Genomic DNA, 27,787 nt, shown 5'->3' with positions numbered 1-27,787 from the left:
TAAAAAACAAGATATTTGTTTAAAAATGTGTCCTCTGCTCAGGACCTGCCTTTCATTAAGCAGATTCATGTTGTACTAACAGTTAAACAGATGCATCCAGATGAAATAGTTGGCTAAGCATACAGAATACTTAACAAGTGCCGGTTTAGTTGAATGCTTATATTTTATAATTAAAAGCACACATAATATTTAAAGTTTAACAAAGCAGGTGTCCATATACCTAATTGAACACGAATAAAATAATTATTCCTGTGAGATAAGCCATGAACAGGCAAGGCAGAAAAACAACATTTTTGTCTGGTTTTGGTTAGCAGGATAGCATTATGTTTTCTGCTGTGATTTTATCAGAGATTCTAATCATCTAGAGAATTCAAAGTATTTTCTGCTAGGGATCTCATGATGAAACAATTACCACTGAAATAGATTCTGCCTGGTGCTGTTGTTCAGGGCTCTGCAAATGTGGCGTAACCAACTCAGGCTGTTATCGGGTTAAAATAACTCTGTTTATTCCCGTCCTGCTGTTATTGTTCTTGGAAAGCAGATTGAGTTGAACAAAAGGGATTTTATTATAAATTAGAGAATGCAATTCCTGAACAAATTGCTTGTGGGAATGCTTTATGCTGAAAAGCTGACGCTAAACTGCTATGCTGAAATGTAATGTGTAAGAAGAAAGTGAAGAATTTTGATCAAAACGATACATGAACACTGGGGGCTTGAATGTGTGATGAGAGAAGAAAGTAAAAAGGCTTGGAAAAGCAGCAGAATATTGAAACTTTTTAACTAACTTGATGGCGAATGATCTGTCGCCATGCCAACGGCATTTGATGACATCCCATAATACGCTTAGATGCGTTGATGGCTGCATCGTTACCAAACCTGTGAAGTTTTGAGAAAACCGTGTTTCATGGTGAGCATTGTGTTGCCATGGCAACGGCAATTGAAGAAATCTCAAAACTGTCCCGTAGATGTCTTCACGGCTGGACTGTTAGCACACATGTGAAGTTTGAGCACTTTTTGAACATTTTCATAGGAGTTATAGCGACATCGTCTTTTATGGCGAGGGATGCGTTTCCATGGAAACGGCATATGATAACACCCCATAATTTACGTAGAGCTGTTGAGTTCTTGACCGTTAACCATTATCTGAAGTGTGGTGCTGTTTTGACCCTTTTCATAGGCGTTACGACAACATCGTGTTTTATGGAAACAGCATATGGTGAGATGTCAGATTTGACTTAGAGCTGTTGAGGCATGGAGAGGTGATATACAGGTGAAGATTGCGGGACGACCGGACCGTGTCCATTGGAGCTACAGCGTCATCGTGTTTTATGGTGAGGGATGCGTTTCCATGGCAACAGCCTATGGTGAGATCTCAGATTTGGCGTAAAGCTGTTGAGGCGTAGACCGGTGATATACAAGTGAAGTTTGGGCGACGATCGGACCGTGTCCATTGGAGTTACAGCGACATCATGTTTTATGGCGAGGGATGCGTTTCCATGGAAACGTAGAGCTGTTCAGGGCAGGACCATTAACCATTATCTGAAGTCTGCTGCTGTTTTATGGCGAGGGATGCGTTGCCATTAGGGATGGGTATCGTTTGAAATGTATCGATTCCGATTCCGGTTCTGCTTATCGATTCTGGTTCTTATCGATTACCCGTTTCGATTCCAAAATTGTAAAAGAAAGAGGTCAAATGTTTAGATAACAAAAATATCTTAATTTGTTTAAGCTTTAACTGACATTTTTACCAATAAAAAATATACATACAATACAAATGTATTGCACAATAGCTGTGCTTTATTTTAACCGAGCTATGCCTGTGGCAAGCTATTAACAGGCATTACACTGTGCCTTGTCTTTTTCTTTTTTAGTGTAGTGGAGCATCACTTTAGAGCGTTTACCGCGATCCATCGTTGGTGTTATGAAGTGACTGAGCTCGTGAACTGTCTACGGGAGGGCGGGGGGAGCCTCGCTGTGGGGAAACTGTGGACCTCTGTCGCCGCAACTTACATGATGCCGTTTTAAAAAATGAAGGGCGGTGCCGGCCGTCAGCGTACCGAGCCGGTCGTCAACGGCCCGCTGACGACTGGCCGTTCTGTGATTCTCCAGAACACACAGATGGCCAGTCCTCCCTTACCCTGGCTGTATTCCACCGGGTCACCACGGCGCCGCGGCGCAGACGGACCCGCGGCGCAGACGGACCCGGTGGAATACAGGGTCTACCGCGTTTAGGAACCGTTAAGCAGAACCGAAATTGTGTATTTTGTATGGGTACCCGGTACCTGGCATTTTCTTATCGGTTCTCATCTGGAACCGAGTTTCGGTTCCCAACCGTAGTTGCCATAGTAACACCACATTACGTAACATCAGATTTGATGTAGAGCTGTGTTAACCGTTATCTGAAATCTGCTGCTCTGAGCATGTCAATTGGAGTTATGATATCATCGTGTTCCATGACACAGGTGTTTATATTTTAGCTAACGACGTGTCCAGAGATCAAAGGTTTCCATGGTGATGTGCAGTAATCAGTGAGAGGAGAGCCTTTTCATTGTTCTGAATGAGAGATAAACCTCTTACATTTGAATGTTTTGTTGAAGAACCGTAACAGATATCGGTGACATTTTAAAGCGTGAAGCATGTCAAGGAACTTGAGCATCTGAAGTGTAATTTTTGTGTAGTTTCAGGTCAATAATGTGGCGTTTTTGACAGATTAACTAAAGGTGTGCGGCTGCTGTGGTGGGGAAAGATGAGGCTGAACTTACAATGGGGTTTAATGGAGGAATGTTGAACGTTTTTGTCACTTCATGCCCTCAAGAGGCATTTTGTTTAATTGTTTTGCTTAATTATTTGTCATTTTTCAAGCTACGAGATGTTTTCCTACATTTGTCATGTTACATTATGTCTCAGGAATGTAGGGTTTCGGAATTATGGCAGTTTTAAAAAAATATATGAAGGCAAATTTCAAGATTTTCTACCCTCTAGCTGTGACATCACGCACTCTAGTTAATGTTAAAATCTGAAGAAAACCTCTTTAACAAGGTCTGAACAATGTTTAATATCTCTAAAAGTAAGAATCAGATTTAAAAGTTGTTTTACACGAATAATGTCAGAAAGATGTGTAACATTTTCAAGTTGGAATGAGGTTTCTGAGTGAAAGTATGAAATTAACAGTTAGCAGTTGAAGTCGCATGAAGATTTGTTGAAGTCTGAAGATTCCTCCATTGACTTCAATGGTTACCAGTGGCGGCCGGTCCATAGGGGCGCTAGGGGCGCCGCCCTACCTCTTCCCACATACAAAAAAAAATATTAAAACAAATATTAAATTAAAAAACATTTTTTTAAATAAAAAAAAAAAACATATATTTTATATTTTAATTTTTAATGAACAAGGTAAATATCATACAATTGGTATCAGTAAAATGTATAATCTACAATAAAATCTCGTTTAAAATTGTGTTACGATGTCTAAAGTTACTGATAAGTCACATGTTTCCTGCCTGGCCTTGCCCGTGGCATTAGTTTATCATTACCAGGCGCCGTGCAAGGAGCCCCCGAGCCAAACAGCAGCGACCAGCACGTTGCAAAAGTCTCAATAGTAAACTGTGCCGCCGAAACATAATTTCAGCCAATCAGCGGCGTCAAATATTTTGGTCATGAGGGCGCTCATGTTGGCGCTCACGTTGGCGCTCACGTTGGCGCTCACGTTGGCGCTCACGTTGGCGCTCACGTTGGCGCTCACGTTGGCGCCCACGTTGCTTACGTGCGTTGACGTGAGTTGTTTTTTAGACTCGTGAGTGACCAAGGTGGAAGTAGTTGGAAGAGAATGGCTTCGTGTGCAGGTGGAGTCGCCGGACCTCGGTCCCCGCCCAATTATATATCGCAGCAAGCTCGTGAAAAAGACAAAACGTATCAACGAGGCTTCTCACGTAGCTGGTACACCAGAAAGGCATGGCTAGCTGGATGCAAACAGGTAAATGCTGTCTTTTGTTTCCCATGCTTGCTCTTCAAACAGCCGGGGACAGATACGATCTGTTCAGAAACTCGACAAAAGTTAAACAAGTACAAACCACAGACTGTCTGTGTCATGGAGAATACAGTCGCTGGTTTATTTATGTTTGTATAGGCCGTTGTTGTGAGTGTGGACGGTCGGAGCATATATAACGTTAGCTTAGCCAAGCTCCATTTAGAAAACACGCATTTTAAAAGGGTTTTCGCCTGTCTGCAGACTTGTCAAAGCATTAATTCATGGTTTTTACTAACCGGTATCAGTATGTTGTTAATTCGGCATCATTTTGAAACGTGTATTACAATTAAATCACGGTAAAATATGTTCATCTTGTTGTAGTTGTAGCCCCCTTGCCAGCGATTCTCTCTCTAGTTTAGCATACTCAGCCCGACTCAGCCTGGTTGTTCCTGGCCCTAGAACCACGATTTTATGGGGCCAGAAAAACTGTGAATTAGGACCCGCTAGCCGGTACTAGGCCAAGTGGAAACGCAACCAAAAACGGGCCCCGCACGGCTCGGCACTGTCTGTGTCATGGCGAATACAGTCACTGGTTTATTTATGTCTGTTGGCCGTTGTTATGAGTGTGGAGCAGTGGCGAGCCGTCAGTGCCCTCTAGGCCCTCTGTGAGGGCCTAAGATATTCTAAAAAATAATATTTGAAAACATTAAAAAAAAAACATTTTTTTTTAAATATTTCTTTTCATATTTTTTTTTGTTAAATGTTAAATGTTTCAATGTTAAATGTTTTACAAAATAACTTGTTTTAATTGTATTTAAAATAACATTTCCAAATAAATAAATCCTTCGAATCTGCCTGTTCAGTTTCTGTTGGAATGTGAAGGGTTAAATGCCGTCTCTGCGAGTTACTGTGAAGACGGGAGAGCTTGTTGGTCCCTCTCTACATTCACAGAGGGCCAGCTATAGTAACTCAACAAGAGAGTAATGTCAAATGACAGTACAATTGACCAATCATATCTTCCCTCTAAATGGGCGGGCTTTATTATCGCGGACTTTATGATAAGTTCCGCCCGCTGTGAAGTCTATGCAAGTGGTGCAGTGACGCATCCTAAAACCCGGAAGTAAGCTGCGCTCGGATTCCCTCGACAGAAAGCAATGGGATTTCTCCATAGGATTTTGGAAAATAGCTCGAAATAAGGTCTGTGGAAAACGAACCTGTTAGATAAATGCACGTTTTGTTCAGCTGGATAATATCCACATGTGTACCCTACTTTTATTATTTTCGAATCATAAATCTAATCGATAGATTTATGATCGATAGATTTATGATTAGCATAAGTTCGTTCATGATGGCTCACTTCAGTAATAGTGATGACATCGTTGCCAAATTATTAACCGAGTCATTTTCAAGATTGAGTTACAATGATAAACTGGAGTGGCAAAGGATCAGCTGCATGACCCCGCCATCAAGTGCTTCATCCAAAAGGACAGGAGGATGGACTTTGTGTTTAAGTGATTTGATCATCAAAGGTAGGCCTAAGTCATTTTCAATGCGGGCCGCCGTGCCGACTTAGTTCATTTGTAATTGTTGCTTGGCTGTGGGTGCCCTGTCATGATAGGTGTTTATATAAATGGTGTTGTTTTGTGTGGTAGAGGGTCGCTGTCATTGTTGCGTTTTGCACCCAGGGCCGCTGTTTTGATATTCCGCTGAAGTATACGCTGTGACGTAATAACTCTTCTTTTTTTTCGAGGAAAGGGGGGGTCAGAGGGCCTAGGTATAAAAGTCACGGCTCGCCACTGGTGTGGAGTGAGCATATACAACGTTAGCTTAGCCTGGTCGACCCAATCTCCATTCAGAAAACAAGCATTCTAAAAGGTTTTTCGCCTGCCGTCTGTCTGCAGACTTGTCAAAGCATTAATTCATGGTTTTTACTAACCGGTATCAGTATGTTGTTACGTCGGCATCATTTAGAAACGTGTATTACAATTTAATCACGGTAAAATATGTTCATTTTGTTGTAGTTGTAGCTCCCGAGCGCGTCTTGTTTGAATGATGCGAGTAAACACAGTTGGCAGCCGCGGTGAAACTCGAGCAACTAGAGCGATGCGATAGGAGCGTTTAGAGCGAAGCGAATATTCACATCGCGTCCGGTCTGAATGCAGCATTAAAGCGAGCTCCGCGCTGCACTGGAAACGCGCCATTACATCACCAGAAGTCCTAATTTAAGGGGTCATTTCTCCCAAAAAAAAATGTTTTACTCACTATATCAACAGCCCCACCAAATATATTTTACACCAGCCGCCACTGATGGTTACAAATGTGATGAATTATGGGATGTATCTCTGGAATTATGAAAGTTATGAATGAGAAAAGTTATAGCCATCGATTCCCGACCGAGCTGAACATTTTGATGTTTGAACGGAGTTTCTGCGATGTTCAATGCGGGAGGAGAAGCGCGGTAAACTTTTCGTCCGTAGAATAACATTTAGCATTCCCTCCCACACACACACACACACACACACACACACACACACACACACACACACACACACACACACACACACACACACACACACACACACACACACACACACACACACACACACACACACACACACACACACACACACACACACACACACACACACACACAGTAAATACAGAGAATCCATATGTGTGCAGAGCCAGCTGTTCCTTTCAATCCTCCGCCATCTTCTCTGTTTGCTTCCTTTTTATCCATCTTTCACATCATGTCTTATTTCTGTTCCACACACAGAGTCGGAGGTAACCCCTTTCATCTGTTCTCAGTCTCCCTCAGCCAGGAAGAATTTGGGACATTTTCTCCAGGAATGTTGGAGTGAGACTCTCCTCCCACAGTGAGCTAGGGTTCAGTGTGGTTACACTGTGTTGTTGCCAAATAGAGTCTGTGATGCACAGAGAGGACAGGGTGATGTGAGGACAATCAGGGTCACGATCCCAACTCACTGACCCCTCATCCAGATCTGCTGTGTTACAAATATTCATATATTTTACTTTATATATGATTATGCTCATTTTCAGGATCATATCAGTATGTAGTGTCTCTACTGTGACATGTTTCCATGCTTTAATGTTCAAAAAGCTCTTTATTTTTTTCATACTGCCTTTTCACCCTCTGTCTGAAACCAGAGCCCAGTCTGCTCTGATTGGTTAGCTGGCCGGCACTGTTGTGATTGGTCAACCGCTCAGAGATGATTTGGAAATGTTCCACCCCTTAGCCATGTACAATGTGTTGGAGTACTAATCAATAGAAGCGCAAGTGTTACATTGTGATGTCATTATGTCCTGGAAGTAAACAAAGGAGTCCAATGGAGGCCTTTCAGGCATGGGGGGGGGGGAATAGAGGAATAGAGGGATAACCCCAAAAAGCGTAATAGGGGTTGTTTTTTTTACTAGATTTATGCTTAACCTTGCCTGAAAATTACAATTAAAAAAGTTAATGCAGGATTATATATGTTTTACGAGACATAATGGCAGGAATTCAGAGGGAAAGGAGCTGTTTTGAGCTCTGCTACTAAAAACTGCTTTTTTTAACGTCAAACGCGTCATATTACGTCACATGGGGGAGCAACTTTCTCGGACTCCTTCTCTGCCCAATCCGTGGTAGCAGTTTGTAGTTGGTTTGAGCGGTTGTGATTTAGTGAGCTGGTATTTTTTCGTTAATTTTACATTGCATTTCACCATTTGTAATCATGGTGAGCTGGAGTTTGTGCAGGTTGCACAAACTCCAGCCTGTCAGGACATCGAGTCCACAGTTTCCCTCACAGGAAAAGGACTGGAGCTAGCTTTCGTTCCTGGGTGCGTTGTGCATCCACCTCCCTGCAGCACATACTCTCCACAGCTGAAGCCTATCAAACAAAACGTTTATCAGGAAACCGTATTACATCTCTCTCTCCCCCCTTTGCTCCTCTCTCTCTCTCCCCTCCGGTACACAGCACCGTAAGACGTAGTGTGGAGTTGCATTAGGTAACGCGAGATACGGCTGATACTTGCGCATTAATTTCTGTTATGGATCAGTATCAACAGTCCTGCCAGTAACGTTACTATATTATCAATACTACTTTAGTTATAGCCTGATATATGATAGCTAACTTTACAATGTTGTGATGTGATTGACGTTAGCTAACATTAACTGTAGCTAACATTAACTGTAGCTAACGCCGGTGTTCCGGATTAACTGGTTTACAGCAAGCCCCAGGAAGTGCGCCGGAGTCTGATGAGAATATTCGTTGTGGCCAAGAGGCGGTACTACACTTCCTTTAGGTTGCTGGGCCCGGAAACACTTTTTCCCATTGACTTACATGGGGAAAGAGTGGTCTGTAACTCGTTGGATAATTTTTTTAAAACTAAATAAACAACCCAGTATGAACACTTGTATAGCCCTTATTAAAAACATTCGTTCCTCAAGTTGTAAAAATGTGCTAATAACGTTATTCTGAGAGTTATTTCCCTCTGCATTATGAACGCGCATCTAACCCACGGGACCGCGCCGCCTGGCACGTTCAAGTTACGTGTTCAGCACTACATGAGTTGTACCTTTACCCATGGATGCACAATAAGAACGGACCCACATCGCCTTACTGCCATCCCACGGAGCTGTAATAATGGATATATTGCACATGTTTGCTGTAATTCATCATTTGTAAAATATTATACTACATGGGCTGTATGATTAAATCTTATACCGTAAATGTTGTATTAAATAAAGTTAATATTACCGACGTTAGATTAACGTCCCTGTAGCACTAAGAAGCTTATTGCACTGTATATATATATATAATTATTTCATGCTAAATGAAGCTCTGTTGCTTGGATATCACTAGATCCTGTTACAGCGTAATATAAGTACATAACGATTGATGTGTACATTAGCATAATTACTAGCTAGCCGCTAGCTGCTAACTGCCGCCTCGTTAATATAAAATCCATCATAATAACATTCCATTACCATGCTGTCATGAACGTGCGGTGCTGTTACGTGTACGCAAATTGACGTGCTTGATGTGAACGAGAATTTTGGTTAAAGTTGCACATGCGCTATGAGTGCACATATGGGTACTTCTCAGGCATGCCGGGTAATCTGTGACGTTTCACTCTCTCAAAAGTTGGGCCATTTTATCATCATGCGCTAATGAGCAACTCTCATAGGAATTAATGAGGCCCCGCCTCCCACGCTGTATCCAGTTCATATTATACATCCATGATTTACAGAGATGGGAGGCGTGGCCTTCGACTGAAATACACATTTCGATCGCTGCTTCTGTCGTTTACATAAATCTTTTGGTATATTTGGCTCGGTAGGAAGACTTTGATGCACATTCAGTACCAGTGTGTGAGGTTGTGGTTACGATGGCGATATCCGGACGCGAACAGCGAGGACTAATAAAAGAAAAACGAGTTGACTGGGGATGTCTGTTCAAAACATTGCGAACTCCAATAAATCATTTAAACCAGCTATTGTTGCCAGACTAATTACTGAATATCGTTCTTAATGTGATACCAAGTCCATCTGAGACCTGTGTACACCTTCAGACAGCCTCCAAGTGAAGCGTGCGTTGTTTACTCACAGTTTGAAAGCAGCGTGGAGAAGTCTTCAGCTGTGATAAACTGCGATCCGCCCAGGGAAAAATGGGATCCGCCCAGGTTAAACCGTGATCCACCCAGGTAAAACTGTGCCCCACCTCTGTAAACCAGTTGGGAAACCAGTTAATTCGGAACACCGGTCACTCACCAAGACAGCTGCCCTGTTCTCCACTGATTCTCCTCACACCACAGCTCCATTTCTCTCCGATGGCCGTTATTTCTTCTAATCCTTGGCTGCTCCTGGTCTCTTGGATGCATAGCAGGCTCATAATTATAATCATATGCATTTGAATATATATTTTCAACCTCTTCTGTGTCAAAACTAGCATTGTGATCCATGTTTATTCATACGTTAGACCGGCCGCTCTCCCCCATGTTACGTCACACGCGGGAGGTCACGTGGGGAGGCTTTTTTTATGCGGAAGTAAAAATGTCTTACAAAAACGACGCCAGATGTCACTGTAGTGTATATTTCTGTATATTTTTTTGAAAATCTAGTGTATACATCATTTTCCTACACATTTATTCATTGGTGTGTCTAACCTGCAAGTTGCTCTTTAAAGGACCAAGATGTATACTTGCCCTATTTATGGAGTTAAATATTGTATTGTTGTTAGACCATCAATAATCACGTAATCTTTTACTAGTATTTAGGAAGTAATGCACAATAAGCCTTCCACATATTGATTATGTCATCAGTTTAAAGATTACTTCTACTGTGTTAGTGATATAGTTTTGAATACATACAAGTGTCAGGTGAATAATTATAAGCCCAAATGGTGCAGTAAAACGTATGTGGATGTGTATTAGAAGTTTATTTTTGTTGTTGGTTGTTAAGTAGCCGAGTCCTTTCCACCTGTGGTAGTTAACATTTTGTATTTGATTCTTGATGCTTTATTTAGAAAGCTTGGTCCGTCAGCTCCAGAATCCCACTACAAGACATCTGCTTCCCAGCCACATGAACTCCTTCCAGCTCTGGTTTCAGATGGTCCAGTTTCTTCAGATTCAGCCACCATTTATTTTCCAGACTATTTGATTCCATCCACAACAATGTTATAGTGTCTGGACTAGCCCTCCAGATAATATGTCTGAGACTGAGATTAAACTTTGGCGAATAATGTCCATGTTATGTTTTCCATCAATGTTTTTTGACCAAAGCTTTACATGAGATTTTAGAATTGTCAAGTTCCTTTTCAGTCCTTTCTAGACTCCCCTTCAGGTCATAGACTTGCTTTGGCAGGTCATCAATCCATTGTTTGAAGAATTAACTATGATCCTTACGGTTATGAAGTTTCTCTCCTGTTGTTCAAGCAAAGTTCTGTACAAGCCTTTTTGCTGTTCCAAACACGCACTTGAGTCATGACAGAGATGTTCACAAGTCTTTTTTTGCAAGTCCAAGTCAAGTCTCAAGTCTTTGGTCACAAGTCCAAGTCAAGTCTCAAGTCTTTGGTCACGAGTCCAAGTCAAGTCTCAAGTCTTTGTGGGGTGAGACTTGATCAAGTCTCAAGTCTTTGGTCACGAGTCCAAGTCAAGTCTCAAGTCTCTAAAAAATAAAAGTCTCATGTCTCTTCTGGTTGTAATAAGCCTTCTATTGTCTGCTGCTATCCAGTCTGTTAAGAATACTGCACAGCTATATCTAAGAAATTCAAAGCATTTACTGTATTATTATCACTCCTATATCTATTAGCATACAGTATCCGTACTGATTAGTTGTTTGTTATATGATCACTTTAAACAGGCTATTGCAATGCAATATGAGGACAAACATCACACTTTAGCTAAATGCAAACAACTTATAAGCAAAACACTTCAGAATCAGAAATCAGTATCACAAATACTTTATTAATCCCCCGCAGGGAAATTGTGTTAAAAGTACTTAAAAGTAAACATTTGTTCTGTGCCATTTGCAACTAAAAAACTATTGCTGCAATATTATCTGAAATATACTGAACTGGTGATATTAAAACATGACCTGTTCCAAAAGAGAGATCTACCATTAACACCATTTACCAGCCAAATGCTGGTAATCATGCAAGTGGCTGGTTCTGTATGTTGCACGCACCAGCCACAAATAACAATGGCAATCTATTGAGTGGCTGGTAACATTTCAACATTCACTAGGCTAGCCATTTGGCCAGTGGACAAAAATGTTAAAATGTGACCTCTGCAACCGTATTGTTTAATTACACTGGGTCTCTAATGACATCTTTTAAGTCTACTATAAATAAACATATTCCTCTATCCTCTCACTCAAACCCAGTGTAATGGTAACCTGATAAACCTGTAACATTAACGTTACGTGGTCAACAATAAACCTGTAACCTGCCTATAAACCGACAGATGTATTTATGTATGTAACTATGTATTTTTCTACGTTTAACGTTAGCCAGTAGATGGTGGCAGCGGAACGTAATGATTAACGTTACCGACCTTTTTTATGTCATGTCAAGAGTTGGATGTCAACGCCACTCAACGCAAACAAGTGTGACAAGCAAACATTCACTCATCTTTTCAAATATTCAGTTACAAAGCTAGTAGCAAGCTAAGTTAACATTACATAGCTGATTCTGAGCTAAACATGTTTGCTAACCGTCCATATGCGTTAATGTGACTGACCTCTCCGGGTGAGTTTTCAAGTGCCTGATGAAATTTGACGTTGTTGCACCAGCATCCTTGATTTTAATATTGCAGACTTTGCAGTGTGCGCTCCTTTTGTTGGTGCCGCCGGCGTTTTGTTCGAAGTTTTTATAGTTGAACCTAATTACAAGCGGTACAGCTGCAGGTGTGCCGCCGGTCGCCATGGTGTTACCATGATGTTAATGTTAAAGGTGGGGTAGGTAAGTTTGAGAAACCGGCTCGAGATACACTTTTTGTTATATTCCATGGAATGCTCTTAACATCCCGATAGCCGGCCCGGCTAAAGTAACTGGATGGCCTACCTGCCTGTCAGCCTTCCATCTGGGCACAAACTTATCTCGTGCCCTCATTGGTCATGTGCGCGTTCGTGTGTGTTGGAGGAGGGGCTCTGTGAGGAAGTGGCAGATTTTCTCCGGTTGTGTATTTTCAAATTCTAGCGATCTCGAGACGGTTTCTCAAACTTACCTACCCCACCTTTAATACGCCAAAAATAGAAAACACAATGATTGTTCACGAGTCCCAAAACACGAGTCCAAGTCGAGTCCGAAGTCTTTTGAGCAGGAGTCCAAGTCAAGTCTGAAGTCTCTGTGTGTGCGACTTAAGTGCGACTCGAGTCCGAGTCACAGACTTGAGTCGCCATCTCTGAGTCATGATGACATAATCCTCAGGCCCATTCCCAAACCGCCCCCTACACCCTACCCCTCCGTTTGCGCATTCACGCGGAGGGTCCGCCATATTGAGGGCTGTTCCAAACCAACGAGTGTGGAGCGGTGTGGAGGGGGAGTGGGCTATCAAGCCCTCAAACAGCGAGTCTGCATCGGTGCTGACTTGAGACCGGTCTCTATCTGACAGGTCTCAACGCTGTGTGGAAACAAGCTGTTAACAAGAAAATAAGGAACAGGAAACAAGTAGTTCAGTCAGACAACTCACGTGTTCCTTTAACATGCTTATTAGAAGCAGCATATAGTTGAGTTTGGCGACTAGGCTCGGGCATCATCACTCCATAGATATACATAGCACGATGAGTGATGATTAAATAACTAACCCCCGAGCCTACAGGTGGAAGCTGGGGTGGAAGCTGGGGTGGTGGTGGTACAGCAAGCAGCAGCGACGTAGAGGTAGCTGCAGCAGTAGCAGCAGCAAGCAATGCATGGAGAGAGATCTGCAGGTTAAATAGAGCGGCATATTAAGGAGACTCTGTTTGGTTGGTTGTAGAGTGGCAAGGGGGCGTTATGTATGAATGCAGCATAAGTGCTCGAGTTGACTGCCTGAACTAGCTCGCAGGCTTCGCCCCATTTCCAGCAAACATCCACTGATAAACTGCGATGTTAACAACCTCATGATAGCCTCATATGTTTTTAACTTAGGATCATACCTGTGTTTAGTCTAGAAAAAGGTAAATGTGTGCATGTTATTATAAAGTTGTGTATATTTACAGACCGTTGCAAAAACTAAGAAGCTTATAAACATCAGGTTTTAAACTAAAAGAGCTTTGAAACACAATGAAAGATGTTTGGAGTTTTATTTGAGTTATTCATTTAAACTTTTTGTCTAAGAGATGCTGATTTGAAACCGTTGTTACATACAGTTACGGCATTTCCTGTTTCTGCCGGAGAGAGGGGAGTTTGTCCCAAAGCTTGCTGCTGTATTTACTCCCTCCATCTGACAGGAGGGAGCCTCGTTGAGCTGCGAGTGTGGCTACAGACGGAGTTCACTCCGTCACGGAGGGGTAGGGTCGAGGGAGTGGTTTGGGATTGGGCCTTAGTTTTGTCTGAACCTGTGGGTGGAATGGTTTGGTTCTCAGCCTTCAAGTCCTACTAGCCCAAAAAATAAGTATTATAGAGCCAGAAATGTCCACAATATACTAAGATTGACCACCTTTTTGCTGAGGAGCATTGCTGACTGTTCTTTGTTCAGGCAGCAACTGACATTTTGCGTGCTAGGTGTTGCGTGAGACATTATATTCAGCAGAAGTCTCCACGTTTGCAGTCAGCCAAAGTAGCTTGTAAGTATGCTAACGGACAGAAAAAACACACGACCACATCGCTCAGAGTTTGGCCTGGAGTACTGGGCCGTTTATTGTATCTGCGCATGCTCATTGGCATCACCACGTCTCAGGCACATTCTGATGATGTCATACACATGAACTGAAACATGACTTTGTTATTATACAAATATGCTCAACACTAGGCAAGATTCCTCAGATTATTATTAGACAGAATACCAACCACAAGTTCAGGGAAACACTGCCGTGGTTACCCAATAATTGGTTTATTGGTATTAAAATACACCAGTTCAGATTACAAACCGATTACAAATCTCAAATCCACCTTGAAAACTCATTTTGATCCGACCTCAAAGTGTTGTTTTTGTCTGCAGACATACGGATCTGAGTTGTATATGAAATCTGTTTGTTTAAACTCTGGATAATGTGCTGTGTGTATACAGTGTGCTGCCGTCAGCTTTACGGTTTCTGTGTGGGGAAATGAAACACACAGCCAGCACTGAGGTGTGTGTTTCCCTCAAGAATCCACTTGTTTGTTTTTTCCTTTATCTCGCTGATATCCTTAAAGCCAAGCTCGTTGGATCTCTATTCCAGATGATTTATTCCTTTTTCAGCCAAGCGAAATATTGTTTTACAGAAAGAGAATCCATTCCTCCTCTCAGTGGGACCTGATGGATGGTGGTGTTGCAGGGACTCAGTGCCATGTTTTCTGCAGGCTGCTGCCCCTCCGCTGGAGCTCTATTTCTTTATTTTCTTCCTTTTCCATCCGCAACCAGAGTCTTCCACTGCATATTAGAACAGCCTCCATGCCAACAGCACATGTAGCAGCTGCTTCAGTCAGACCTTCCATCACCACCCTCTGATGCAGCAGATAACTCCTGGCAATTTGTATGCAAGTCAATATCCCATATTTTTTTACCCACATACGACAACCCAAAATATATATTGCACTCACCCAGACTGACTAGCAGTGTGAGGGCAAACAGTTTTAGCTCACTATACAACTATCTCATTTATTAATATTTAAAAACTATGTTTGGGGTCATGTTAGTTTTAGGTTATGGCTGTATTTTCGTAAATATGTACAATAAGTACATTGTTATGACTGTCGCCTTCCTGGTCGTCTTAACTGTGTTAACCTGTGTTGTATGTAAATGAGCTGTGCGGTTGCCCTGACGTGATTGGCTGCCATCTCCTGGCCCGCCTCCTGAAGATTGTGATCGGAGCACGCCGGGCCCGACGCACTCCAATCGCAGCGCACACCTCTCGCTACTTGCTCTTCGTTCAGTGGTTAACTTGTGTGGTCTGTGTTTGGTATTGTTGATATGATTAGATGTGACGACTAGATGTGACTAGAGCAGGGGTCTCCAACCTTTTTTAGGATGAGGGCTACTTTAAAAAAATAAAACAAGTCGGGGGCTACTTTTACTCCTCTTTTTTTTGTTTTTTGCAGTGTATATATTTAGCACATTTTAACATTATTATATGCTTACCTTTAACCTTTGTGTGCTGTTTGGGTCTGTGGGACCCGTTTTCAGTGTTTACTAAAAGAACATGTATGCAATTTAATTATTTTAACCTGCTTTATTTGGGGGTGGGCCTCACGTCCTCTGGGGGGGTCCTCACCTCCTCTAGGGGGGGCCTCACATCCTCCAGGAGGTCCTCACCTCCTCTAGGGGGGTCCGGGGGCATGCTCCCCCGGGAAGATGTTTTTTTAAATGTTGAAGTGAAAAGCATCAATCTGGTGCACTTTGAGCACAAAATGAATTGATGGACACAGCTCTCAACACTCAGACGAAAGGGAGCTGTATACTTTTCAATAATCCAATCATCTTTAGAATATGATCACAACCAATAACAAATCATTTCAACTGGTTTATTCTTATCTTATGTTACCTAGTAGTTAGCATTCTTTCTTTTTCTTTATGCATATTTTACTAATCATTCCCCTTTTAAACTGTTTGTTGTACTGTCCTATAGTAGCTACACATTGGAAGGATTTCTTACGTATCTATATTAAATAGATAAAAGTGCTCCTAGCTCCTCACCTATCTTCATGAAGATGAGTAATAAAGAGAGAGAGAGAGGCCAAAAGCAAAGAGAGAGAAGAAAGAGAGAAGGATAGAAATTCAAGAAGAGAGAGAGAGAGAAAGAACTGAAAGAGAGCAGAGGAGACCAGCCCTCAGAGAACAGAAAGCAGAGAGGATGATCTATCCCAACCCTGCTCGTCCATTCTCCTCTCTTCCGAAACTCTAGATCAGGTAGCAAGAGAACCATCCTACTCTCTTCCTATCTCCTATCGACCCTCCCGCCTAGTCTCTCCTCTCTCGCTCTTACTATCCCCTCTCCTCCCTAGCTCTCTCTACTCTCCTCCCCTCCTCCATGCTCTCTCCCTCTTCTCTCTCTCTCTCTCTCTCTCTCCTCCCTAGCTCTCTCCCTCTCTCTCTCCCTCCCTCCCTAGCTCGCTCTCTCTCTCTCCCCTCCCTCCCTAGCTCTCTCCCTCTCTCTCTCTCTCTCTCTCTCTCTCTCTCTCTATGGAGGTAGAGAGGGAGGTGCCACATTGCTTTTCTTCCCGACTGCAACGCTGGTTCTGCAAATCAAGCAAGAACGTGATTAGTCGATATTCATTGTGGGGGTGGGGGAGGAGGGGCATTAGATAGATATAGAGTCGTAGTAAGTAGATAGAGTTCGCTATGATTTAGGTTTCCTTTATGCATAGGGTAGATTCTTTTAATTACATTTCCTTTTTTGTTTTGTGTATTTTATACATTTTGGATTTGCCTGGCGAGCTATTTTTAGAACATGCTCCGCGGGCGACTCACGTTGCCCCTGCGGGCAACTAAGTGCCCGCGGGCACCGTGTTGGCTACCCCTGGACTAGAGTATCTTAGCCTCTACGTTGACTGTAGTGGTTTAGTTAAGCTGTGTTTTCTTACAGCCTCCTTTTCTTTAGTCTGTACCACTGCAATAGTGACGGTTCTTTTGTTTAGTTATGTATATACCTTTGTATTTAAGTAGGCTCACTTTTTAGAGTCCTCCCTTTGTTTGGTTGCCCATTTAAACTTGCGCTCTTGTGGCCACCTTTGTTTGTTATTTAAACCGGTGCTTTTGTGGCCTTTTGTTTGTCCCAGGCTGCTTGCCTGCCATTTTGTTGTCCTGCTATACAATACAACTGTTCATAAGTATTACCAATTCCAACTGGTGTCTGTTGCTTTCCTCTTCCCCTAGTCGGGACGTAACATACATGCACACTAAAATCTGAATTTGTCTTTGATTTCTGAACATGTTTACCCAGACTTACTATCCTACTAAGATATAATAAAATAACACCAACTACATTAGGTCTTTGTTAGTGCCTTTGCTTGGTATTTTTAAGTCCTCAAAATGTAAGAACTTGCCCTAAAACTTATTTTGTTGACATGAACCCTCATGCCATATAAAACAAATTACTGTCAAACAAAGGATATCTAACACTTCCTGTGTGTCATAGATAATCTCTTTCCCTGCTTTAAACTTCTGTGGAAGGAGGAGGCACATTAGTTCATGGAAAAGAGTCAGCAGACTATTATTTCAATTGGCTGCTTTTATAAAACCTTTATCCAAAGGACAATTTTACCTGACCTGTTTACACACATTCACACTCTCATTTGGGGTGAAGCGTTTTGTCCTTGTCCTTTCACCGTGTGGACAGGAAGCGCTGAGGACCAAACTGCCAAACCTGTGATTAGTGCCCCTCCCCCTCCTGAGCCACAGCTGCCCTTTCACGACCCTGAGTAGGAAACATTTAGCATTTAGAACTTCTCGAAGCTCAAACCACATTTCCATAAATGCTTTGCTGTCTGTCTCACAGAGAATGTTGCTGTTTGCCCTGAGTTTGGAGAACCAAGGCCTGCCATTGTTTCAGCAGCTTCTGTAACTTTACACAACAACATCCCTTTCATTTATTTACAAGTTTGAAGCTTGAGAATAGAGGACCAGACACTATACAGAAAGTATTACCATATATATTACTAACACATCTAGAATTGTGTCAAAAACACATTGCCCTAACCCAATACCCTAAAAACTATGAAAAACTATTCTCAGCCTAACTACTAAATGGTCCAACACATTTATTAAATCAGTCTAAACATTGGTTTAAAATAGGTAAGATATAATAGACACAGACTCATTGCAACGCAAAGTGATGGTGTATAGTTCACAGACATTTAGTGTTTTCAAGCTTTGACATATTCTGAATAAATGAAAGATTTTCCAAGTTGCTATTTGTGCCATAAAGCAGTGCATGTACTGAGCTCACAGTTAAATCATGCATCACCAAATAGAAGCAAAACCTACTGATCCTTAATAAGATATTATATTAATTCAACACACAAGAGAATATTTTGCCTTTGATTTTCATTCAGGTCAGAAGTGAATGTAATGTCATTCTATAACACTGGGTTGCACAACAACATGTGGATGTAAAGGAGTGCCTGCTTTGTGTTAGCATCAGGAGAAATGTAAACTGAAAAAGGTGCATTTTATATTTGGCCATGCTGTTCAACAAATTCCACATCAGGTCGTTCTGCTACTCAGAGAAGATAGAGGTTCAGGATGCTGTGAGGAGGCCGGGTCTCAGCAAGGTGGCCCCACAGGCTCCTGCCCCCCAGACCTCAGCAGGGAGCAGGCTATAACCTGGAACATCTCCTGGCTCTCATCCTGGCTCTCCTCCAGTGTTGCCTGGGTCACACTGCCCTGGATCAGCCAGTCTGGATCAGTTGTCAGCAGATGCTGTGGGAGGGAATAATAATGGCAGGAACAGTGTTGGGAGAGTTACTTTAATAATGAGCTCTGTTGCATTTACTCGTTATCTGATTTCATCTTCTTTTATGTAACTATAAAGGAATACAGTTACCTTTCTTTTGTATCCTGATTATATAACCCTGTTACATAACTATACATGCTCCAGTAACAAACATTTAAAGGTGGGGTAGGTAATTCACTTCAGAAACACTTTGTGTTATATTCCATGGAATGCTCTTAACATCCCGATAGCAATGAATATATTAAATGCTTTGACAAAAAATCCATAAAAAAATATCATCTGTGGAAGCCGTGGTACTGTAAAAAGCACGACCAATCATCTGAGCCGGCCCGGCTAAAATAACTGGATGGCCTACCTGCCTGTCAGCCTTCCATCTGGGCACAAACTTATCTCGTGCCCTCATTGGTCATGTGCGCGTTCGTGTGTGTTGGAGGAGGGGCTCTGTAAGGAAGTCAGAAGGAAGGGACAGATTTTTTTCGGCTGCGTACTTTCAAATTCTAGCGCACTTGAGCTGGTTTCTCCATTCTTACCTACCCTACCTTTAAAGACAAACTAGAACATGCATTTCCGGCTGAAAATGCGTGCGAATGCTGTAAACTGTGAACATTTGTTGCTGAACTTAGCGGAGAAATGCAGAAAAGTGAAATGATTTGAATCAAAATTGTTATAGCTCAAATGCAAAGTTTCCATGGTGATGTGCAGTGATCTGTGAGAGGAGAGCCTTTCCATTGATCTGAATGAGAGATAAACCTCTTTTCTAACTATAGTTTAAAAACGGTAGCTAATATCGGTAAAATGTCTCAGGACCCTGACGAGCGTCTGAGCTGTTTGTGCACTTTCGGGTCAATATTATGGCATTTTTGGCAGATTTACTAAAGGTGTGCAGCTGCTGCTCTGACGAAAGATCAGGCTGAATTTACAATGGGTCTTAATGGAGACATGTTGAAAGATGTTGTCACTTCATGCCCTCAAGAGGCATTTTGTTTAATTTGTTTGCTTAATTCTTTCCACTGCAAGACCTAGCACGGCTTAGTATGGTTAGGCCTTGGTAGGCCAGGCTCACTTTATGCTGCGTTTCTATTACAGTTTACCAACTGGGATAGTAACTATAGTAACGCAGTGAAGGCGGGGCGATGGGCTGGTTGGCGGGTGGAGCGACGCTGCGTAAAACTGCTGTGACATCATCTTCAATGCGAACCACAAAACCAACATCAGCTGTTAGCTGTTAGCACTCAGAGCTCACAGCTCCTCATATCTGTTCAGAAACTAGACAAAAGTTAAACAAGTACAAACAGACTGCCTGTGTCATGGCGAATACAGTTGCTGCTTTATTTATGTCTGTATAGGCCGTTGTTGTGAGTGTGGACGGTCGGAGCATATACTGCGTTAGCTTAGCCGATCTCCATTTAGAAAACACGCATTTTAAAAGGTTTTTCGCTTGCCGTCTGTCTGCAGACTTGTCAAAGCATTAATTCATGGTTGTTACTAACCGGTATCAGTGTGTTGTTACTTCGGCATCATTTTGAAACGTGTATTACAATTAAATCACGGTCAAATATGTTCATCTTGTTGTAGTTGTAGCCCCCTTGCCAGCGATTCTCTCTGAGCATTCAGCAGCCGAGAGTGTTTGCGTCACTAGTTTAGCATACTCAGCCCGGTTGTTGGCCCGCTAAGAACCTCGATTTTGGTGGGCCAGAAAAAAGGTGAAAAAGTAAAAAGCTTTGGAAAAGCAAAAAAAAGCCGTGCTGCAGTGGAAAAGCGCCATTAGTGGGTCCAGGAGCAACGAAATGCCGTCATTATTAAAAACAAATACTGTTATTATGAGCCAACAGCATTTAACATCCACTACAGTGACGCTGGTATTGTTTTCATCTTGAGAGAGAGGCCATTAACCCCACATGATTAAAGCTCCATCTTCACGCCCAGGGCCGGATTTTGTATCACAACACGTTACAGGTGTGTTGTTGAGATCCAAACTGGTTTGATGATGGGTGTGGTCTAATGAGGGTTTTGGAGGGGGGCTTGATTTGCCGTCACGGCCGTTTGATCCCTTAGAAAGATGGTCTCCAGTTTAAATCGTTGCTCAGAAACAGAGTTCAGACACACATTACTGTATTTCTCTTGTTTCTGCTGAAAGGCTTTCTGTTTCGGCGCTTTGTGAAGTCATAGATAAAGCAGAGAGGTGTTCCCATCGTCTGCCCAAAACACACCCTGCTCCAAACACAAAGCACAGCCACAGTTGTACGTCTGGTGCTTAGAAGTGTTCTAACCACTCAAAGCGCTTTAACACAGGTAGGCCAACATTGACCCATTCAGAATCAAGTTTATTGCCAGGTACGTTAACACATGCAAGGAATTTGCTTTGGTATCTGGTGGTGCGAACATAAACAATCTAAAAAAAGAAGTTGCAAAGTAGGAAAAATGATTCAAGGATTTTCAAGAAACAATTTAGCTAAAGACAAGTATTTACACCAAATTGTAATGTAACTATACAAATAAACATAAAAGCTAAATAAAACTAAAAACCCACACACACATTCACACACAAACCCACACAAATGTACTGATGGTAGGGCTGCCAAACAGGGGCAGGGTCTTTGGAGGTAGTTTGTGCTTCAGACACTTTCGGAGCCGTTGATCAAGCTGCTGGTCTTCGGATATCTTTGAATATTCTCGGTGATACAGGGTCCCACAATTTAATTGTTTGACTGAAGCACTTTTTTGTGCTTCTGTCAATCCTCAAATGAAATACAGAGTTAGGCATCACGTCAAATGTAAGTTAAAGAGTCTTGAACATATTGTCTTCAGTGATTGTAATGTTGTGTTACATGTCTGTTTCCTTGTATCTTAGTTTTGCAAAAGACCATTTTTAGACTTGATCTGACAAGAATTAGTCTTATCGCATATTTCTCGTATTCTATATGTGTTGTTATACCTTCTCAACATTAGCACGTTAGCTCCAACGCTGCACCCTAGCTTCAGAGCAGCCTATCTGGTCTTTGTAGCAGGTTGTAGCAGAAACGCTGCTCACAGTGTGAGAGGGGCAACTACTGAAAACACACAGAGAGAAATAATTCCCTTGAATGATCAACTCTTCCCAGGAGAGAACAGAAAGATCGAAGAAGACGATTGGGCAATTTTAGTCTTATATTAATCATAAATAAGATAATGTGTGATGAAGCTTTTTTTTCTACTACTGTCAACGCGTTAATGATCAAGTTAAAGCTAAACTGGAAAACGCATTAACAATAAACCCAATGTAATCCCACTACCATGTTTCAACTCCAACATTCTCCAGTAGGCCAATCATTCAGAAATCAAGTTATAATCAAGTAAAAAACCCTCTGAACAGTATGTATTTCTTTATTACAGCACACATATGTCTCTCTCTCTCCTCAAAATACAAGTACATATGAGTATTTGAAACTTGTGATCAATGACAGATTATTGTTTGTATTTACATTTTTGACCGGTTAACACATATTACATGTTAATACGTTTTGACTTCAAACTTCTGCTGAAGGGAGCACATCCCCCCCGCACCCTTAAGTCAGTGAAGTTTCATAATCTGACTGGAACTTGTGCTGTGATCTTTAAGAGCATGAAGGAAGCAGAACAACTTTACATGCACCTCATCTCTGCGCCTGAAGGCAGTCATCTCTTCTAGAAATGTTAAATAGTATCCCCCCTCAAAAATGAAATATGGGTTGAAATCCAAGATTAATAGGTAAAAACTTTGCCTAATTGATCTAAATGAAATGTTACTGAACAAAGAGTTGCACTATGTCAATGTAAGAGCCTGTGGCAGAGCTGGGGAAATAAAGTGTCTCTCTCGGCATTTGGAGCTAAATCAAACCGGTGTCACCTTTATTCTTTGCACAGCAGATCAATGTATCTGATGCAATGTCCATTAATCAAAAAAGATACCGTATTAATCCCTGAGGGGTGATGTGAAGGGCAGGAGAAGGAGCGTATTGTGTGTCCCGTCTTGTTTGTCTTCTGAGAGCCGCTCAGGTTCCCCTCACCTTCTCTGTCTCACTTATCTTCAGGTCTTATCTCTGGCAACTGCGTCACATCACGGACAAAGAAACAACATTTCCAGGAGAAAAAGCTCTGCTGTCTCCCTCTCTCCTCCCTCAGACAGTAGGTCAGACTCAGAGGTAACACCATGTTGTTTTCTGTGTGCTGTAATTAAAGACAGCACTGGATGAGAGCAATCATTGTTCCATTATTTAGTGTTGACACAGCCTTTTAAGACACACACACACACACACACACACACACACACACACACACAATTGTCCAGGTACAGTGGGTTCAGCTCTTTGTTTATATTGTGTAGCATGTCCTAGCCTGTGCACCCTGAGATTAAGCTGTGAATATTGTTATTACGATCCCGTTGAACCTCATGTGGGTGCGTGTGTGTCTGCGTGGCGGTACATGTGTCGACAGGTCAGTGGATTGGGGATTAGACCTGTGAAATGGCAACAATGCACTGGAAGGTATTTAGAGCTCTGACTGTATCCCAGTGGCAGGGATGGTGAATATCTGAAGAGCTAAGCTATAGGGAGCGTAATTATTAGTTCTGCAGGGAAATGGTTGTTAGGAACATCTGGATGGTGGTGCAGGTGTGTGTGGAGAGACTCTACAGAGCTGCTTAATGCAGGTAATTATGCCTGGGACCTTGTACTGTGTACAGGAATGTTACAGCTGCCGAGTGGGAGGAGATATCACAGGCTGGTAAAAAGTAATTCTGAAAATAAGATAATGTCTCAATTGCTCTTCATCATAAGATAAGCACCTGTATTAGAAAATGTCACATTTCTTGATAAAAAAGTAAATACATTTTTTAAATAAAATGAAGGTATTTGGCTTTGTTTCACACCTTTGGCAGGCTTGTTCAGAACATACCGTTTTACAGTCAACACTGACATAAATCTATAATTGTGCCCAGTAAATATCTGCAAAGCTTTCCACTTTACATCCCAACACTGCAAATATTCCATTTTATTTTCGCAGTTGTTTTCGTCCTTGTGGTCCTTTTCTTTCAGTTATCTTCTTTAACTGTGTATATACTGTATGATTGGACCTTATACACCAGTGGCCACCATCCTTTTTGAGCCCAAGATCCCCGACCTCAGCCTTGGTGAAAGGCGAGATCTACTATTGCAGAATTGAGTGAAAAAGGAAGCACAGACAGTACTTCCAATTTGAGGTCTTTTATATAGGCTAATTGCATCTGAATTACATAAAATCATTGGGTGCAACTTTCAATTTGATTCAACCAAGAACACAACATAACTGACAATATATATATTTTTAAACCACATCATACCTATCATTTTAAGTTTCATTCATTCATTCCTTCATTACAATCTTAAATATAAATGTAAGTAGCTTATTTTCCATTTGTTTGAGTGAATTAGTCAATTATGTTTTGACAGCAACAACAACAAAGAAAAAAAATACATCTTGCAGTGAGCAGATAACATAAAGTGCCATTTTAACTGTAAGGCTTAACATTAGCATTAAAACTAGTTATTTTAACACAATTCTTAACAACAACATTCTTTATCCGTGCATAGAGCTAAGTGCAGTGAGTTCCAAAATATGCAGCATCCCTTTTCACAATGCCAAAGGGCTGCGACTGAACGCTGTCTGTGAGGGCTTTCTAGTCTGGCTCATAGCTACAGACAGCCAGTGTGAGGCAGTCTGTCAGGTGTCTGTCAGTAAGGCGGCTCCTGTACTTTGACTTGATTACTTTCATCTGTGAAAAAGGCATTTCACAGAGGTAAGTGGATCCAAAGTAGGCGCTCACTTTTATGGCGCATTTCCACTACAGGGACTGGCTCACTTTATGTTGTGTTTTCATTACAGTTTAGTAGCTGGGGCAGTAACTATACCAGGGGTGCCCAACCTTTTTTGAACCGAGAGCTACTTTTAAAGTTACCAGTCTGCCGAGATCTACCAGTCCAAATAGAGAGGCGTAGCCATTACTGACAGCCTACTACCAGGTAAATACACACTTCTACTTGTATAAAACTGACCTTTGTATGATTGATACTTCATAAAATACTGCAGATCCTTTATCTTATCTCTTTCTAATCTACACACATACAAGTATTTAACTGAAGTTACACAACAGTGTTGTTGATACAGAGTTGGAGTTTATTCACACGTCACATACTACAGTGGGTAATGTTTTCAAGAAACATTGAACAGTGCTGCCACATATGACACAGGAAAAAAGGAAAGACTCTGAACCCTTTCTTTGCCATTATATAAAAATAGTGTTGCTACAAAAGTATAAATGAGGCTTACTAATAAGACAACTCAGATCTGAAGCTACACAGGAATCTGCTGCCAAAGTGCAATAAAAAAGACAACATTAATAGAATCAAACCCTTTTTTTGTTGCATTTTAGTAGATTATAAAAATAAATGCCTTTAAAATAGGATGCAAGCAACACTAGTTTCTTAACCTGAATTGATAATAGACTATAATCAATTTAAGTTTGCATTCTTATACCATTTTGTACAATAATTATAATGAATAAGTTCAAACAAACTCAAACTTACAGCTGATTAATAACGGTATCTAACTTGAGTTTTTATCATATCAAAAACCTGTTGAAATGCTACTGTTATTTTCATTACGCATCGGCAGCCTCCAGGAATGCTTCTTTCACAACTTCGCCGTCTTTGAAAGACTTCATGTGTTTCGCAAGAACGTGCCTGACACGATAAGATGCTATGGTAGCAGCCTTGCTCTTGTTGTTGGGCCTGGTGAAAATGGACTGCTGTGCATTTAGCTGTCCTTTCAGGCCCCTCCCCTTTTGGAGCATAGGGCAGAATTAGGAGGGAATTCAGTCTCGTAGCGTTTGTGCACTGTTTTGAAATGCCGCTCCTAAATTACCCTTCTTCGATAAAGCCACGCTCGCATTGCAGATGAGACAGATGGACTTTGAATTGGAATAGATACAGAAATAATCATCCTCCCACTCGGAGTGAAAATTATATATGTTTTGCTTCTGCCATAATTGCGGTCTTGTGTGTGTGCGGACTGTAACTCCTGTTGACACGGACAACGTTAGCGAAGCGAACTAGTGCACAGTACTGCCCACTGCCCACCAGCCGCGCCCCGACACATGGGGTCACGCCGGCCAATCAGAAAGCTTTGATGCGTTCAAGTGCATTATTCTGGCACAGGAAGATTATGATATAGGACATTAACGATAAAACAGAATATTGTTGTTCTATTTTTAGACACATCTCGCGATCGACTGGGAATCTCCCCGCGATCGACCGGTCGATCGCGATCGACTGGTTGGGCACCCCTGAACTATAGTAACGCAGTGTAGGCGGAGCCGTGATGTCATCTTCAACGCGAACCACAGAAAAACAACACAGCCGTTAGCTCTTAGCACTCAGAGCTCCTCATATCTGTTCAGAAACTAGACAAAAGTTAAACAAGTACAAACCACAGACTGCCTGTGTCATGGCGAATACAGTCGCTGGTTTATTTATGTCTGTAGGCCGTTGTTGTGAGTGTGGACGGTCGGAGCATATACTGCGTTAGCTTAGCCAAGCTCCATTCAGAAAACACGCATTTTAAAAGGTTTTTCGCCTGCCGTCTGTCTGCAGACTTGTCAAAGCATTAATTCATGGTTTTTACTAACCGGTATCAGTATGTTGTTACTTCGGCATCATTTAGAAACGTGTATTACAATTAAATCACGGTCAAATATGTTCATTTTGTTGTAGTTGTAGCCCCTTTGCCAGCGATTCTCTCTCTAGTTTTGCATACTCAGCCCGACTCAGCCTGGTTGTTGGCCCGCTAAGAACCTCGATTTTATGGGGCCAGAAAAATTGTGAAATAGTACCCGCTAGCCGGTACTACGCCTAGTGGAAACGCAACCAAAAACGGGCACGGCACGCTTAAAGCGAGCTCCGCGCTGTAGTGGAAATGCGCCATTAGTGCACATGCTGTGAGAAGCAGAAACTTCTCTCTGCTGACAAGTCCCCAAAAGCCACTCTCCCTTGACCTGCATTTCAGCTCTATCTCATTTTGCAAATCGATCATCTCCATGTCAACTCCACTTGGCAAAGTAAACAGCTCTTGGAATTTATCTGCCACCTGTTCAATGTCAATGGGCTGGAATGGATTTGAAATGAAAGCAGCAATATCTTCCATCAAATGTAACTCACCGAAACGCCGGCTGAACTCGTTGGCCACTTTGTCCAGGTGAGAACAGAACTGCTCAGGGTGAAAAGAATCCTTTTCTTCAATGGCCTGTGACATTTTCTCCAGGTTGGGAAAGTGATGCAGCCTCCTGTTCCCCAGATGTGAAGTCCAGACACCAAGCTTGGCCTTAAACGCATTCACTGCGCTTATCATGTGATGCAGGTGTCAGTCTTTTCCCTGGAGCTCATTGTTGAGTGCGTTCAGTTTCGCCGTTAGGTCAGAAGGTCTAGCCACGCGTCATCTGAGAGTTCCTTGTGCTCCTCATTCCTTGTCGACAGAAACGTTTTAATCTCCGGTAGCAAGTAAAAAAAACGCTGCAGGACTTTGCCGCGACTCAACCACCGCACGTCAGCATGGAGGAGCAGTCTTACACGCTTCTCTGCGCTCTCTCCTAGGCAGTCATCCATAGGAATCCCGAACCCAATAAAATACCCAATATTAGCGGTGTGTGTGTCTGCCCAAGGACAATTGAAGGTAAAACCTAATAGAGGTGTCATACATAATAACCT

At 42.0% G+C, this 27,787-nt stretch overlaps 1 protein-coding gene across 1 annotated transcript in view; it reads left to right on the top strand.

Annotated features, from left to right (window-relative positions):
- The window catches only part of cemip (cell migration inducing hyaluronidase 1), a gene marked incomplete in the record, with an annotated part of 278,643 nt that overhangs the window by 57,203 nt on the left and 193,653 nt on the right, over positions 1 to 27,787 (top strand). The window contains 1 exon segment of the mRNA XM_034226980.1: positions 23,084 to 23,194.

The sequence above is a fragment of the Gymnodraco acuticeps genome, unplaced genomic scaffold (genome assembly GCF_902827175.1).
Source record: "Gymnodraco acuticeps unplaced genomic scaffold, fGymAcu1.1, whole genome shotgun sequence".
Taxonomy (NCBI): domain Eukaryota; kingdom Metazoa; phylum Chordata; class Actinopteri; order Perciformes; family Bathydraconidae; genus Gymnodraco; species Gymnodraco acuticeps.
This window is presented reverse-complemented; position numbering and strand designations above follow the sequence as displayed.